This window comes from Neolamprologus multifasciatus, chromosome 4, assembly GCF_963576455.1.
Source record: "Neolamprologus multifasciatus chromosome 4, fNeoMul1.2, whole genome shotgun sequence".
In the NCBI taxonomy this organism is placed as follows: domain Eukaryota; kingdom Metazoa; phylum Chordata; class Actinopteri; order Cichliformes; family Cichlidae; genus Neolamprologus; species Neolamprologus multifasciatus.
Genome location: NC_140442.1, coordinates 9,535,149 through 9,550,879, shown reverse-complemented (window position 1 = coordinate 9,550,879; position 15,731 = coordinate 9,535,149). Strand labels below are relative to the sequence as shown.

Sequence of the window (15,731 nt, the reverse complement as noted above, 5' to 3'; positions counted from 1 at the left end):
GTAAGAAAGAAAAGTGAATTTATTTATTTTTTCTTTTTGCAGCAGACTTTGAAAAAATGGTTTGCCAGTGGGTAGACAGACTATTTTCAAATATATATATATATATATATATATATATATATATATATATATATATATATAAGTAAAATATATGATGCTAAGATTTTCACTGGAATTATTATAAATATTCAAATTTCCTGTCATAACATTTTTATGGGATGGAATGGCCCACAGTCATTCTATAAGTGCTGATTAAGGAAACAGGAATTTGGAGGCACTGTTCTCATTTGTGCTGCCAATCTAAAAGGCAGTAATATCATTAAGTTGATAAATTTCACATAAAGATAACTTTTACATTAATGTGTCATCATATATAAGGTTGTAGCAGTGATGGTTAAAATCTTAAATAAAATAGTTTGGCTCCTTTGCGGTACCCTGTAAATTGAACCATGAAATGTAACACCAGTTTCTGCGCAAGGCTTTTAAAGACAACAATACCTGTACATGCATGTTTCTCAAGTTACTTTCTACTCATTGTATTATAGATGATGTTCCTTCGTTATCCCTTTTTAATTATTCAGATCATTTATAGGTGCAAATTACAGCAACTCATCTCTCATGTTGCAGTAAAAGTGAAGTGGCCAAAACGTCAGTTTGATGTAATTTTCATAATCCAAATTAATTTTTCTACATTTTTTTTTAGATAGTTTTGTTGGGATTTTTGAAATAGAAAGCCAACCTTTTCAGGCAAGTTTGCTGAGTCATGACAATTCACCCTCATAGCCACTGACATTAGTGTCTTAGAGGCTACAGAGTAAAGGTAGCGCTTTGCACTGTGATTTATTGAGTGGCCCCACTGCAGAGGGAAGTGGAGGGAGAATAAAGTGCTCTCACCTGAAAAGTGAGGCTCACTTTGGTCAGAGAGATTTTTTTTTTCCAGAGGCTTCACTGCTCACATTACTGTAAAAAGAGCCACCGAGGTCTGAATGATTCCATATTCATGAGTGGATTAATGAACAGTTGCAGGAATCGTGTCTGCGACAGCAAATTAATTCTCAACATTTATCAGTGTTGAATATATGAATGGACAAGAACAAGTGTGCAGGAGGCTAAAGCGCTGACTATTTGCACTAAATAGTGAACAGAGAGGGAATGTTTGCATCTTTCTCCTGCATGTTCAGTTGAGTGCTTGGGATTTGACCCTGTAAACTGCTTGAACATACTCTTCTTCTTGGGTTTACAGATTTGTGCTATTGTAAGTTTCTGTGTTAACATATGTACAGTGCAGTCCATGAATCCAACACTTTCTGTGCATGTTGAGTTTTAGAAGTTCATGTCCCAGATTTAACATATTTTATCACTCCCATATAGTGAAACCTTCAATATGAGTAGGTTATAGCATACAAATAAACACGAGTAAAAGGATTTTATGGCAGTCGGTCATCTTGACAACTTCTACAAACAACTCGAGGGCCTTTTTTTCTGGCTTTTACATCTTCAGTCCTCTAAGTCTCCACTGATCCCATCAATTAAACTGCAGGCCTCTCTTTATAGAGGGCTTATGGCTTTTGTCCTTTGCACAGACAAGGTTGCACAGAGCCTCCACATAACTTGAGTCGTTCACAGTAAATTGACATGAGTGTATCTTCTTTAAATTTTATTATATTGAATGTAATGTACAGTTACTATCAAAGAATATTAGCAATATATCAGTTTCATTAGGATTAAAACTCAAATACAATTTAAATGCTGGGATTAAACTAACTAGATTAAGCTGAATTTTTTATTTTAGCCCAATGTTAAGCATGTCTACATCATAAAGTCAAGATATGTGCTTCCTTTGCTGTGTCTCAAACAACAACATTGCTAGGACATATATAGGAAATATATCTGGAGCCACAGACAGGCTTCGTAATAGTATTAATATTAATTAATATTAATTTGATGTAAATACCTCAGTCCAAAGATCAGTCTTAGACAGGCCGCCATGCTCACCATACTATCCAAAATGTAATACAATTAAATTTTTTTAAAAAAGAAGAAGGTTGGGTTGTGCCTTAACTTACTTTGTCAGTGGCAACGCTCCTGACTTGATCTTCCTGGAAAACCCTTCCAGTCAGTAAAAAGAATTTCACCATCAACTCAAGGAAAGTCTCTATGTGGTCATCCCCACCCTATCTCATCTCATTTTCTGATGTACCTAATAAGGATGGGAATTGATAACAAATCCAATTCCATAATTCCATTATCATTATCACTTATTGATTTGATTCTCATTGGGATCTTATTTGCTCTGCTTTGAGAGTCACCACCATTGCTAAGAGATTAGATTGGTGGAAATTGCATGCTGCGTGTTCAAATGTTTGTGCATGTGAGGGGTATGTCCCTTCTTTGTTGTGATCAGTGTCATGGTCATTAGTCAGAAACCTGTAATGTATTATACAGATTACACAGAACACTTTTTTGAAGCAATGCATTGCATTACATTGACCTGAAATGCATCGTCTTATAATTGCCATTTAACAATATAAACCTCAGGCTACAGTTCCACACACCAACACAAATTCCTATCCCAGTGAGGAAACACATATGATCTTTCTCTAAATCTTTAGGTATGAACATAAAGCTGAAAGCACAAAGCAAAGATGAAAACCAGCACAAAAGAAACTGGCACAATGGTTTTACTTTAGAAACATGTGCAGGTAGAAATGGAGGCTGCAGCCTGAGTGCTCATCACTGTCTTTGTTACCTGTTGAAGGTCAAGGTCTGGCTGCTGGACTGGGGTTTGTATTCACTCAGCTTACTTCACTCTCAGCTCTTTGCTAGCTTAGCGTTAGCATTTAGTATGTGCAGGTGCTTACAAAGAGCCGAAGTTGTGTTGCTAGCATAATGCAGCTGTTTCTGTCCTGGATGCAGTTTTTATTTTACCATCAAGCTTTTGTCCTTTTGTGCTATAAAAATATTATTAATTTCTGAATCCACCCTGTAGACTGCACCACTGTTTTCCGCCTCTGGCACGGGAATTAAAATCAACTGACTTTAGTGCAAGTGCAAGAACTGATAAGTGGTATCGACAGGCAAGCAGACTAACATTTCCAAGAAATTTAAATACTTTGAACCGGTTCTCTACAAGAATTGGGAAGAATGAAAAGAATAAATTTTGCTAGATTCACATACTAGTTCGAGTCTCCCAAACACAGCAAAAAAAATCAATTTTATGTGGACAAACAGAGTCCTTAAGCAAGGAAATTGCAAAAGTGGCTGCATTATAGATCAGAAAAGCCTTGGTATGCATTTACATTGTAAAAAGCCTTGTTTTTTTAAAAAGTGACTCATCCATAATTGTGGGAGGTTGTGGCCAAACTACGCAAACATCTTTTTAAATCAGACCTATGTGTTAATTTTCCACTGATGATATCAATTACACTGATTAACGCTTAGAGGAAATTGTGGGAAGCTTCACGGACATCCTTTGTAAACCAGTAAATCTCAGTTTGAAATCAGGTTTAATGATGGCCCTGATAACAGGACTCAAATTAATGCTTAAGCTGCCCTTCTGGTGTTGTTCTGGTGTTGAACTTGACTGAATTCTTGCCGTAGTGCAGGAGATGTCCTTCAGCTTTGCCTAGTAGAAGTGAAGGACAATGTGTCACTGCAACATCAATGCTCCATTGCATCATATCTTTCCCGATGTCCTCAGTGTTTACTCGTGGGAATTTTAGAGAGGATTCACATGAAAAAACTTTTCTGCTGTCTTTGTCATAGATGGCCAGTTCTGTGGTTATGAAAGGATGCATAGATTCTCTTGTTGGTATTTTCTTTTTTACTGTTGTCTTTTAGAAATATTTACTTTCACTACTGCTAAACAGGAATACCATACAGTATATGTTTTACGTGACTCCAACTGAACAATGCAGGATGACTCTTTTCTTTTCCTTAAAAGAGCTTCTGTGCATTAGTCCGTTCTCAGCGTGCACATCTCTCTAACTGTTCTTCTCAAACAATCTAAGAATACCAAATGCCCTCTTTAGCTGGTCCTGCCCTGAAGAAAATCTGCTAAAAGCAATAAAAGCAACAGCGTAAGACCACATAGAGCCCCTGCTATACTTGTCATCCTTATCATTCTACCCCACTTATTCCAGATAATAACAAATTATTCGCCATGCCACTCAAGAAATCCTGCTTTTACCAAGAATAAAAGTCATTATGGTGCTTCACAAGATGTCCTTGATGAACAATCCTCGAGAGCAAAAACAGACATGGGAGTACATTAATGTCTTCATCACATGCATGTGTAAAGGCCACTCTTCATCACACCACTCTGCCACTCTGTTATTCATTCATCACTATGCAGGGTTGCCCTGGAAGCATGGAAGAAGAAACTACGAGACAAAGATCAGACATTAAACGAATGACTTCTCCAGAAAAACAAAATAGCCCCAGAGTTTGTGCCACTTAATAGCTTTTCTGCTTTTGTACCCTAGGGTCCAGTCTACGCACAGAGCACAGAGATGGCTTTAACAAAAGATTATGAATGTACCTCTGAAACCAAGTGTCAACAGTAGGGTGTCTTTAAATATGGCAAAGGTTAAGTGCACAGCTTGTTTAGGTTAAAGCAACACAGGAGGTAGTGCACATATGTTAAAACAGTTTTATACAATATACAGTAATACAGACAAGAGGTACTCTATTATAAAATACTGAAAGTGAGGTTAAAGTATTTAAAATCTTAAATTCCACTAAGCATTTTGCTATTACTCTACTGAAAGTTGTCTCGACTGAGATGTCAAAACTACATGCAAGCAAGCTAGGATGGAGGATTTGAAATGTATACTTCCTCTCTGTGGGTGGCTGTAGCTCAGGTGGTAGAGCAGGTCATCCACTGATCGGAAGGTTGGTGGTTCGATCCCTGGCTTCCCCAGTCTGCATGCCAAATATCCTTGGGCAAGATACTAACCCCAAATTGCTCTCCGATGCATCCATCGGAGTATGAATGTGTGTGTGAATGTTACGTAGATAGCACTTAGAAAAAATGTGCTTGTGCGAATGGGTGTGAATGGGTGAATGTACAAGTTGTGTACAGCGCTTTGAGTGCTCAGAAAGAGTAGAAAAGCGCTATATAAGAACCAGTCCATTTACCATTTACCATCTCTAAATATAGAAAGGAAAGTTTAGGGTCTCTGCCTGCCCACTCTTGCTTACTTCTAACTTTTGACACTCTGAAAGGCTGGGGCTAACTGATTTAACTGATATTAGTTAAATAATGGTTGAATAAATACTAAATACTAAACTGATATTAGAATTTACAAAGAGCTAATCAGGGACAAAATTATTAGGTGAACTAGTGAAGCAAAATAAAGAGAGGGCATTGTAACGTTCTGAGAGGAAAATATCCAGGGATCTTTTACTCAGCAGAATGTTACCACCTCCTCTTTTATAAAGAATATTCCTAAACTTAATAAATAAACACAAATTGCAAAGTTATTACCAAGATAAAACAATGTATTTAATCTAATTTGCCTGTCTAAGAAATATTCCTCAATTAAATCTAAGGTTTTATGTATGAGGATTTCAAATAGCAGTGTTTGAAAAATTATGTATGCCCTTTCTGCCTCTGTGTAAGTAAGAAGCAGCCAGGCAAAACTATTATAAGATCATTCCTCATCATTAATGATCTTAGAGAAGCAACTGTTGCTGTCCATTATTCTGGGAAGGGTTATAAGGCTATTTCCAAACAATAAGGTGAGAAAGATTATCCATGACAGAAGAATTTTTTTTAAAAAAATAAGAGGTTTGCCTCTTCAAAGCCTCTTCTTTCTAAAGAGAAGATGGCAGCACAGCTTAGATTTCCAAAGTTGCATCCAAAGAACCCACAAGCCACAGGCCTGGACACCTTGCAGTCAGTAAACCGTCCAGGAACACTTTTTCTCTAGAGTCAGTGATCATACTGATCATACTAATTGGTTTTGTTTCAGAGGCATATATTTGTTTCCAAATTATTACCCCCAGTTTCTAGCCAGTTATTACAATACATAAATTTACCGTCATTAAATTAAAGGTATTATTACTCAGCTATAACCATTGTTGTTACACAATAACATTAGAATCTTATTTGGCCATTACTTTGGTGATTAAGTGGTAATCATTTCCTTCATCCATATTATTATCTTCTTATTTCCTCCTCGTTACCCCACTAATACCACACTATTAGAAAGCTGTAATAGTTTAGCAAACAACTACAACCTGACAGCAAGTTTAGGTTTCATCTGTTGTATTTTCAAAAGATACAAATTCACGTAAAACCTAAAAAAAATAAACTATAAATAAATGTGCTTGAACTGTAAAATTCTATAACCAAAATTTAGTGTCAAGCATTCATGTTGTATTTTACAGATTTTCTCAGTTGTTCAATTGACTATTTTTAAATCACAGTTACACAGTTTCCAAAACAAAAAGAAAGTCAATTTTTTGTTTGCTCTTGAAAACTTTTTAGAATTTTTAGACAGCTGTCTGCAGTTTGAACAAATATTAGTTTACTGTATATGGCTTTGTGAGCAAATCGGGTCATGTTTCTATTAGCTGCACAGTTTCACTATCCATTATACACCAGAAGATTTTAATTGTGTATGATTATTCTAAAAGGGGTGGCCTGCTCAGATTAATATTTAAGCCTTCAGCTGCCTGGAAAAGATGCAAAAGAGAACAGATGTGGTCTAAATGCTGGTTCTTTCCCTGTTGCATTGCAAGGAGCAGCTAAAGGAATAGGAGAAACAGAACAACTGCCTTTACTATTATATACAATTCAACTTTGTAGGCTTATGTTTAATTCCTCTTGTTTAGTTCTGTGAAGTGCTGTGTTATTTTTCTTTTTGTTGTTATTTTAGTCTGTGTACTGTATTATTTAAAGGCTGGCTGGATTATTTTGGTTCTCTCTCCATACATGCAAATGTACATGGTCTTTGTCTATACAAACTAATAATGCCTTAAGCCTTTTGACTGGTACTTATATAGCGCTTTTCTACTCTACTTGTGCACTCATTCATAGCTAAGTGCTTTCTTTCTAACATTCAAACACATTCACACTCCGATGTATGCATCTTGCACAAGGATAGGTGGCATGCAGACTGGAGCAGCCAGGGACCAAACCACCATGTACTAATTAGCAGACGAACGGCTCTACCTCCTGAGCTCAGCCAACCCAACATTTGAAATCAGCATTTGAATAATGTTACTTTTGACACATAAAAGAGGTCAATTCTCCCTAGAAAAGTTATTGTCAAGTGCACTGTCCAATATTAGCAAAAACAAGTGGGACAATAATTTTTCAATTAAAAATGAGAAATGGCTTCTAGACTCGATCATTGCACAAAGAAAATGTAAATATTTCAAATATTAAATATGCATAAACCCACCCTGGTTTACATATTGCCAGAGGACCTTTTGATTTTCGTCGCAATAATGTATTCACTGACACAAAAACAGACAGATTAATTAAAAGTTTTAGGATTTGAAGGGAAATGCATCTTCGGAGCTGACAACTTCAAAAATATTGCGAGGAATGCACCAAAGCATTTAAGAAAAACTGTAAGCAGCAAAGCTGTTCTATTTTCTGTAAACCCATTACAACATCATTATAGTGGCTCTAGACAGCATGCCATGCTACTTTAATATTGAATGAGTGAGGGAACAGCACACCAACATCTTGCTTTCATGAAGCTATCAGGAAACCCATTCTGTCTCCAAATGTGTTTTTTACTGTAGATAGGGGTTGAGGGCACAGTAAGTATGCCTGTCTATTTTTAGAAATGCAATTTCAAAGTTTTCTGTCTTCATACACATGCACATGGGCCAGTTTTTGAAACGAATGAAAGGATGAATTTCCGTGTGTGTGTGTGTGTGCTTTCCGTGTGTGTGTGTGTTTTTGCTTTGCTTAGGGCTTGTTTGTAGTTTTAACAGGTAGCAAATACTTTCCTCTGTAGAGTAAACGAGCTGTGAAACTTTCCACTTCCTTACCTTTAGGCTTAAATGGGACTTAGTAACTGAGATATAAAATCTAGAAATCACCTCCCAAGTATTACCAGACAATATGTAAATTTAATGACTTCACCCTCTAGTTCAGTTATTTCATGGTAGGTTGGAAAGCTTGGCTATAGTGTAATCACCTGAATTTAGATTTGCACACAGCCCCAGGTGATGGTTTCCTGCACTCATTTTTTTTAGTCTCCACTTGCCCAACACCAACGCAGTCAGGAAGCTTAACTAAATGGATTCACAGTGCAGTGTTCATGAAACACCTCCTATCACACAGTTTCTACATCAGAGTGGAAGTTTTAAAGAGCAGCGATACTTTTAGCTAGTCTGCTTCTCACTGCAGGGCTGATGCTTGTGACTACGTTGGGCTACAAAGATGGGTTGTGCCTCCTCCACCCTACCTGCGATGCTTTTAAGAGCAACTAAATTATCTCAGCGCTTGCTGAATGACAGCTCTGGAAGTACATAACAGAAACATGTATTTACCAGCATAACCTTGTCATCTTATCAAAATAAAAAAATGTCTTGATGTAATAAAATGAAATGTGACTCATAGTAATTCCTGTGTACAGTTTTTGAAAAGCAAGACTCTGTCACATCTGAACACCTTTCACAAGCTCAGAGTGAGATCTGGCCATTAGCCAGTAGTAGTAAATGTGTTATATTACAAGACAAAATAACCTTATCAGAATTGTCAGTCTATGCAGCTTGACTTTATAATCATGAACAATTATGAACTTTTTTTATGACATGGTCCATATTTTTAAATTGAACTTCACAAAACTATTTCATTTTCATTCGATTTAATGTATTTTCAAGTTGTATGCCATACATAGCTGTCTACAGCTGAAGGTACTAAGGTCAATACTTTTCTAGGGACATGTTCTCTAAATTGCAGATGGTTGTAGCTGCCACCTGATGCCCACAGGGTTCATCCAGGAATGGAACATTTGAGACGACTCTCTTGAGGCAGAGCAAGAGCTGAAATCATGTCTTTATGGAAACACTCTGGACTGGCCAGAGTAAAAGCTACATGCAGTTAATTCGAACCAGTTTAATTTTCAGAGTTGCTCCACTGAAGGTGGACTCAAAAGTTAAAGTAACATTTATAACTTTTTAATGCAATATTTTTTATTAGAATTGTGAAAATGTGTATGAGAATATAAATGTTAAAATTAGCCCCATGCCACACTGCGCTAGTCAGCGAACATCTGGCAATTGGGTCACGAGTGAAAAATGGGTTAAGGTGAAACTGGTGAGCCTTTTGAGTTGTCGGCTGAAGCAGAGAGGGACAACTTTTTACTTTGAAGGTCAATGGACTCCTTTTCTGCCACTTTTTCATGTCTTACCACTGGCAGAAAGCGAGTGTTTGCAGACAAGTTGCTGTCTTCCACGCCAAATATGGGCAACCATGACATTCTGCTACTGACCAAATCACAAAGAGGTACCATCTTTCCAATACAACACATTTTTCCCCAGTGACCAGAGGTTGCCAGTGGGTTATCAGGGAGTCACCAACTGCTCTTTAAGCTTCTGTGACTGAGCTGAATCAGACATCAAACACCCTACCACTTCTCCTATACAAAGCAAACCCCTAACCTAAACCAACCGAGCGTTTCCAGACAAAAGAACCTGGAGGATTTCCTCTTGTGTGAATTTATTCTCCCACCAAGGTCTTTGTCAGTGAGGGCACTGACAAACATGGAGCTGCTCATCAGGAAGCTTTTGTACACTTTGTAATCAGACTGTAAAACTAAATGTTAAAGAACACCTAGCAGCTTCCAGCCATTGTGGCCTGCTATGATTTAACAGTGAGATGAGCTGATGTGGTGCTGATGGTGGATTACAACTAACAGGGCTTACTGTTGCTGACATTAAGGGCCATGATACATTATGTCTGATGTTGCCATTGTGAATTAATATATAAATCATAGAACTGAGTTCTTGATGTTCAAGGGGGATAGAGACATCACCCAGTCTATAACCGTTTTCTGGGTCATTCCTTGTTCTTTTATGTATTACAAATTCAGAATATTTTTTATTATCTGTCTACTGTCTCTTTTTTAGTGCTAATGTGGAGACCTTTCTCTGCAAACCACTTAAGGCATTCATTTTGCTGCTACTGCACAGAAACAACAAGATTATTTGTATTTCTACAAAAGAAGAAGAGGGAAGCAGTTGGAACTTGACTTGTCATTTTTTTCTTTATATATCAGACTGCAAACAGTAGGAGAATCTCTCCAAGCATTAAAAAGTATTTTTATTTTACAGCTTTCACTTAAGAGAGTAATAGTACAAATAAAATTAAATTACATGAAACATCATTTATACACAATATCATACAGCACTCCTTTATTGTGACAAGTCTTTCTTTATGTCTTAAAAGCATAAATCATTTCATGATTTTATCTTCATTGAAACTGTATGAGTCATCTCGGAAAAAGTTGACATAGAACAGAAACAAATGGCAATGATTTAAATTCTGAACAGTTGTGTCACGCTGTGGTCCATAGCAAGCTATTTTTGTCCTCATATCCATGTGTGCTCCTCTGCACGTCAGCAGCTGAGAAAAATCAGTCAGATCGGTGCCACTGCTCAACCTTCCAACGCTCTGGGTCAGCATCCTGGAGATGTGCCAGAAAATCCAGCTTCTCACGACCATATGGGGTCTGCTTCTCCTCACCACCTCCGCACCTCCCCTCCTTCATCCCTACCTCCAGGGCTGCCACCTGACAAATCTTCAAATATATCTTCTTGCATAAAAAGCAAGAAAAAAGTAAGGACAATAGGACTTTCTGTTCACAACGAGGAGGAATATTACTTTGCATCCCAACATTTAAGTCTAGATGGGAAAATGATTTAAAATTAATGCATATATGATGAAAACTTGACATTTATGGCATAATTTACTTTATTAAGTAACCTGTTATTAGTGCAATGGTTCAATCTTTGATATTAACAAGAATAACAATGGAGGTTGGAGCTTTAAATGAAAATATCTAGATTTTTAATTATTTTGCATTTTTTTTAAATACAAGACTTTGTCATTGACAAAGACTTGTAGGTGGTCTTGTTGTAAAACTTTTTTAAACAATTCACTGCAGAAACAAAACAAAAAAACTTGTGAGCCCAGATACTGTGATGTAGGACTGAAGTTATTTGCATATCTTGTTCCTTGCCAGCTTCATGGCAGGTGCCAACACGACAAACTATCTTTATCAAATGCGCAAAACATTCATGAAGAATAATTAATGTCTTCCATATAATGAGCACCTCTTTGAACTGAATTCCCTCGCGGAGTGACATTCGGTGCATATCTAATTTGTGGTGATGAAGCCAGTGTGCGTGTGTGAATGTATTTGAGAGGGAATTCTTGAGCTACCTGACTGTTAGAGCCCAGTGTAGGGAAAATGTTCCCTATTGGTTGAAAGATGGCAGCAGGGGCAGCTGCAGGACTGACCCTGCCAAGGACGGAGAGCTTCCCATGCCTGTTCAATGCCATAAAATGGGTCATTGAACAGCTAAATGGAGTCATTATGATGAGTAATTAAAAGAATACGGCTAAAGACTCCCAAATTCCCCTTTTCTCTTGGTTCCGCTGCTTTTTGTGTTGTCATGGGTCTTTGCTGAAAGGCAGCTGTCTTGGGCCACTTTAACTATCACCCCTTTCACTGGAATGCAAATAGCAGCCTCCACCACTAATTGGATCACATTATCTATTGTCCTTTCATTGACTGAAAATCTAGCCATTTTGCCGTTTTCCATAACTGATTGTTAGAAATTTGATTTTTCCAGTGCTTTTCATTTGACCCAACATGTTATACACTCTGAATCACAAGAGATGAGAACAAAGAATTGTTTGCTTAGAGTAAAAAGAGTAACATGAATACTGAGTGTAAATGTAATTTAGAGCTTGCTTATGTAGATATTAATATTTATGTAAGTGGGAAAATTGCAGCCTTGCATTGCGAACAGAGAAATATACCAGCACAGATGAGGCATGGACAAAGGATGAAGAAATTGTGTTTTCCTTCTGTTTTGATTATTGCAGTGAATACAAAGCGTGGCTTTCTTTTGAGTGTAAAGCTTTTCTTTCTCTTTATTTTAACTTCCAATAAAAATGCATGAATTTGTGCACAAGGAGCCTTCCCCTGGGCAATGTGTGTAGAATATTCTGTTTTGCTTTATAGGCAGTCATTAAGACGATGGGGGAGGGGGTGGAGGGTGATGTTTGATTAATTAGTGAGTCTAAGTTTGGCAAGACCGGAAACTGAAACAGAGGATTTCATTAGCTTCTGCTTGTTAGATAAGGTTAATGAGGTAGTTCTAATTCTTGACGAAAGAAAATACATATATTCATGCAGCTGAATTCATTTTGGAGACTATAAGCCAAATGAAGGTGAACAAGCGGGGGGGGGGGGGGGGGGGGGGGTGTTATTGTTGTTTGTTTTGTTTTGTTTTATTCATGATTCATTGAGAATGGTATCCATGGATTCTATTAAGATGTTGACTTAAGGTTAAATGGTTGACATACTGACATAAAAAAATCAATTTTATGAACCTCTTTGTTGAAATTGAAATATTTACATGATTCTCTTTCAATTATTGTTCCTCAGTGGACATCTGCAGACATCTGTATTGCTGGAGGACACCAGGGATGCTTTCCCTCGCTGAGGATTTCAACCTAGATTACAGTGGTAAGTGCAGGTGTTTGGTACAGTCTCACATAGCTTGAGTCAACTCGAGCGCTGCATGAGCAATCACCTCCTAAGAGGATAACAGGCAATCCATCGCTAATCCACCGGTCAATATGCATGACAAGAACAGTACAGTAGCAAAGACAAACTACTCAGAGGACATGTCATTCTGAGAGTGGACAACTCTTTTACCATTTCACCATTGCAATTTTTTTAAAATTAATTATTAAATTAATTACTTTTAATCAAGTAATTAAATTAATTACTTGATTACTCTCACTCTTTCTGCCTTTCTGGCTATATCTATATATCTATATGTCTATCTATATACATATATATATATTTTAAAAAAAACCACCCAGCTCGCCCCTGAGGGCGGTTTATCCTTCAAGCTCGGGTCCTCTACCAAAAGCCTGGGAGCTTGAGGGTCCTGCGCAGTATCTTAGCTGTTCCTAGGACTGCGCTCTTCTGGACAGAGATCTCCGATGTTGTTCCCGGGATCTGCTGGAGCCACTCACCTAGCTTGGGAGTCACCACACCTAGTGCTCCACGGGGACCACCGTTACTTTCACCCTCCACATCCTCTTGAGCTCTCCTCTAAGCCCTTGGTATTTCTCCAGCTTCTCGTGTTCCTTCTTCCTGATATTGCTGTCATTCGGAACCGCTACATCGATCACTACGGCCGTCTTCTTCTGTCTACCACCACTATGTCCGGTTGGTTAGCCACCACCATTTTGTCCGTCTCTATCTGGAAGTCCCACAGGATCTGAGCTCGGTCATTCTCCACCACCCTTGGTGGCATCTCCCATTTTGACCTGGGGACTTCCAGGTTATACTCGTCACAGATGTTCCTGTACACTATGCCGGCCACTTGGTTATGGCGTTCCATGTATGCCTTGCCTGCTAGCATACATATATATATATATATATATATATATATATATATACATACATATGTATATATATATACACATATATACATATATATACATATATACACATATATATATACACACACATATATATATACACACACACACACACACACACATATACATATATACATACATACATATATATATACATACATACATATATACATACATATATACATACATACATATATACATACATACACATATATATATATATATATATATATATATATATATATATATATATATGTCATAAAAGCACATGACTGGTTCATAGCTCAAACTACAAAAAATACAAATGTTAACACAATTTAACAGGCTGGAAGGCATAAAATAGTATTTTTGCACCAACAATTTGATTTTCAAAGACATATTAACTGAAAACCTGGCATATATAATCATGGTGTGCAGTGCACCCAAAACCAGTTGCGGCAGATGGCTGCACCTCCTTTGCCTGGCTTGGTTCTGGTGGAGGGATCTTCCTGTTAAAAGGGAGCAGGCTAAACAACAGCAACAGCTGGTTACAGCTTATAACCAGCTAATTTTAGGCTCGAGTGTCCAAAAATCATTTCCCTCTGATAAACATTTTGATTATATTCTCGCATCTTATGAGAGTTTATTCTCATTATTTAAGTGTCAAAGTCAAACACTAGATCCACTTCAATTCAAGTTTCTTTGTTGCCAATTTCTTTCTATTTTTAAGTGAGGTGAAAACAGTGAATGTCTAAAGCTGTAAGTCTAGAGGTAGAGGTAGAGGTAGAGGCTCTGTCAGGGTTTGGTGCTGGATTTTAGTCAGTGGTGTTGGGGATCATGTCAAAATTCACTGAATTATGACCAGAGAAGTACCATCATATTTTGACCCACCATGAAATACCATCTGCATCAGCATGACAATGATCCCAAGAACACTGCCAATGTAGTTAAACACAAAATAGAAAAACACATAATAGAACACTGTAATTCATGGATTCACATCCCCAGTATGGACTTCAACATTACTGAGGCAATGTGGGATTATGTTAACAGAGAACAGAACAAAAGTCAGACAACTTTCAAAGAAGAGCTTTGAAATGACCTTCAAGCAGCCTGTAGAACTATTATTGAAGAATACTTGAAGAAGTTACAAGGAAACTTATTTAAGAGAGTTTAGGCTGTGCTGAATAATAAAGGTCGTGATATCATAGGGAATGTTGACTTTCAGGCTTGTTAGAAGTACACAAATTATGTTTTGCTGTATAGTTTCAAGTATATCTGCAGATGTGAAGGGTGGCTCAAAACCTTTGCATAGTAGTGTATCCTATATTAACACTGCATTAAAATAAATACATTAAAATGGACAGGGGCTTGAAGAAGTATGGTCAGTGGCCTTTTATACCTCAACGTCCACTTTCTACATCCCATTGCTTCATATTCATGGGACAAAGCCATATTTGAACTCATTTAAATAAAATACCTTATCACAATGTTGCTGTTTTTTAATAATATATTCAGTGACTCTAGACAGACCAGCAAATACAAACACCTGCCAAAATACTGGAAATAGCCTTTGTTATAGTACACACCCAGACAAACACACACACACACCAGCCTGGTTGTTGCAGTGGATAATAATTTATCATCACAAAAATGGGAATGAAAATATCTACAGTCTGATAACAGTGATACTGTATCACACTATTGATTAGAGTTGTTTTACCTCATACTGTATACTCTTATGGTTTTTCCCTACTGGGACCTTTTTTTTTTCTTTTTTTTTTTTACTTTGTTTATCACAACTTCTCCTACTGGAGAAGCATTTTTGCAACCTCACTTATGTTATACTGAATAGAAAGTCTTACTCCAATAGATCACAGTATATGTTTCTGACCTTTTTCTGACCTTTTTAAAGGTATAATTTTGTCTTCCATGATAATTCCCATTTATTTATTTATGCTTTCTTGCTCTGATAAAACTGAAAAATAATGAAAAATTAGCACTCATTAAGTGGCCCTTCACAAAAGAGATGCAGAATCATCAGTGACTCACTTCCTTGCAATATATTTTCATAACCCGCAGAACCTTTCAACTT

At 37.2% G+C, this 15,731-nt stretch overlaps 1 protein-coding gene across 4 annotated transcripts in view; it reads left to right on the top strand.

The window, feature by feature from the left end:
* Window positions 1-15,731, top strand: part of elfn1a (extracellular leucine-rich repeat and fibronectin type III domain containing 1a) — a 74,383-nt gene that overhangs the window by 37,636 nt on the left and 21,016 nt on the right. For 2 of the 4 annotated variants that reach the window (XM_085156597.1, XM_085156596.1), the window contains exon 2: window positions 12,648-12,728. The exons of 1 other annotated variant lie outside the window; for it this stretch is intronic. The gene's annotated coding sequence lies outside the window, so the exon portion shown is untranslated. Of the gene's footprint in view, window positions 1-12,647; window positions 13,708-15,731 lie in introns of those variants that run through there. One more of the 4 variants, XR_014873675.1, reaches the window with a different exon arrangement.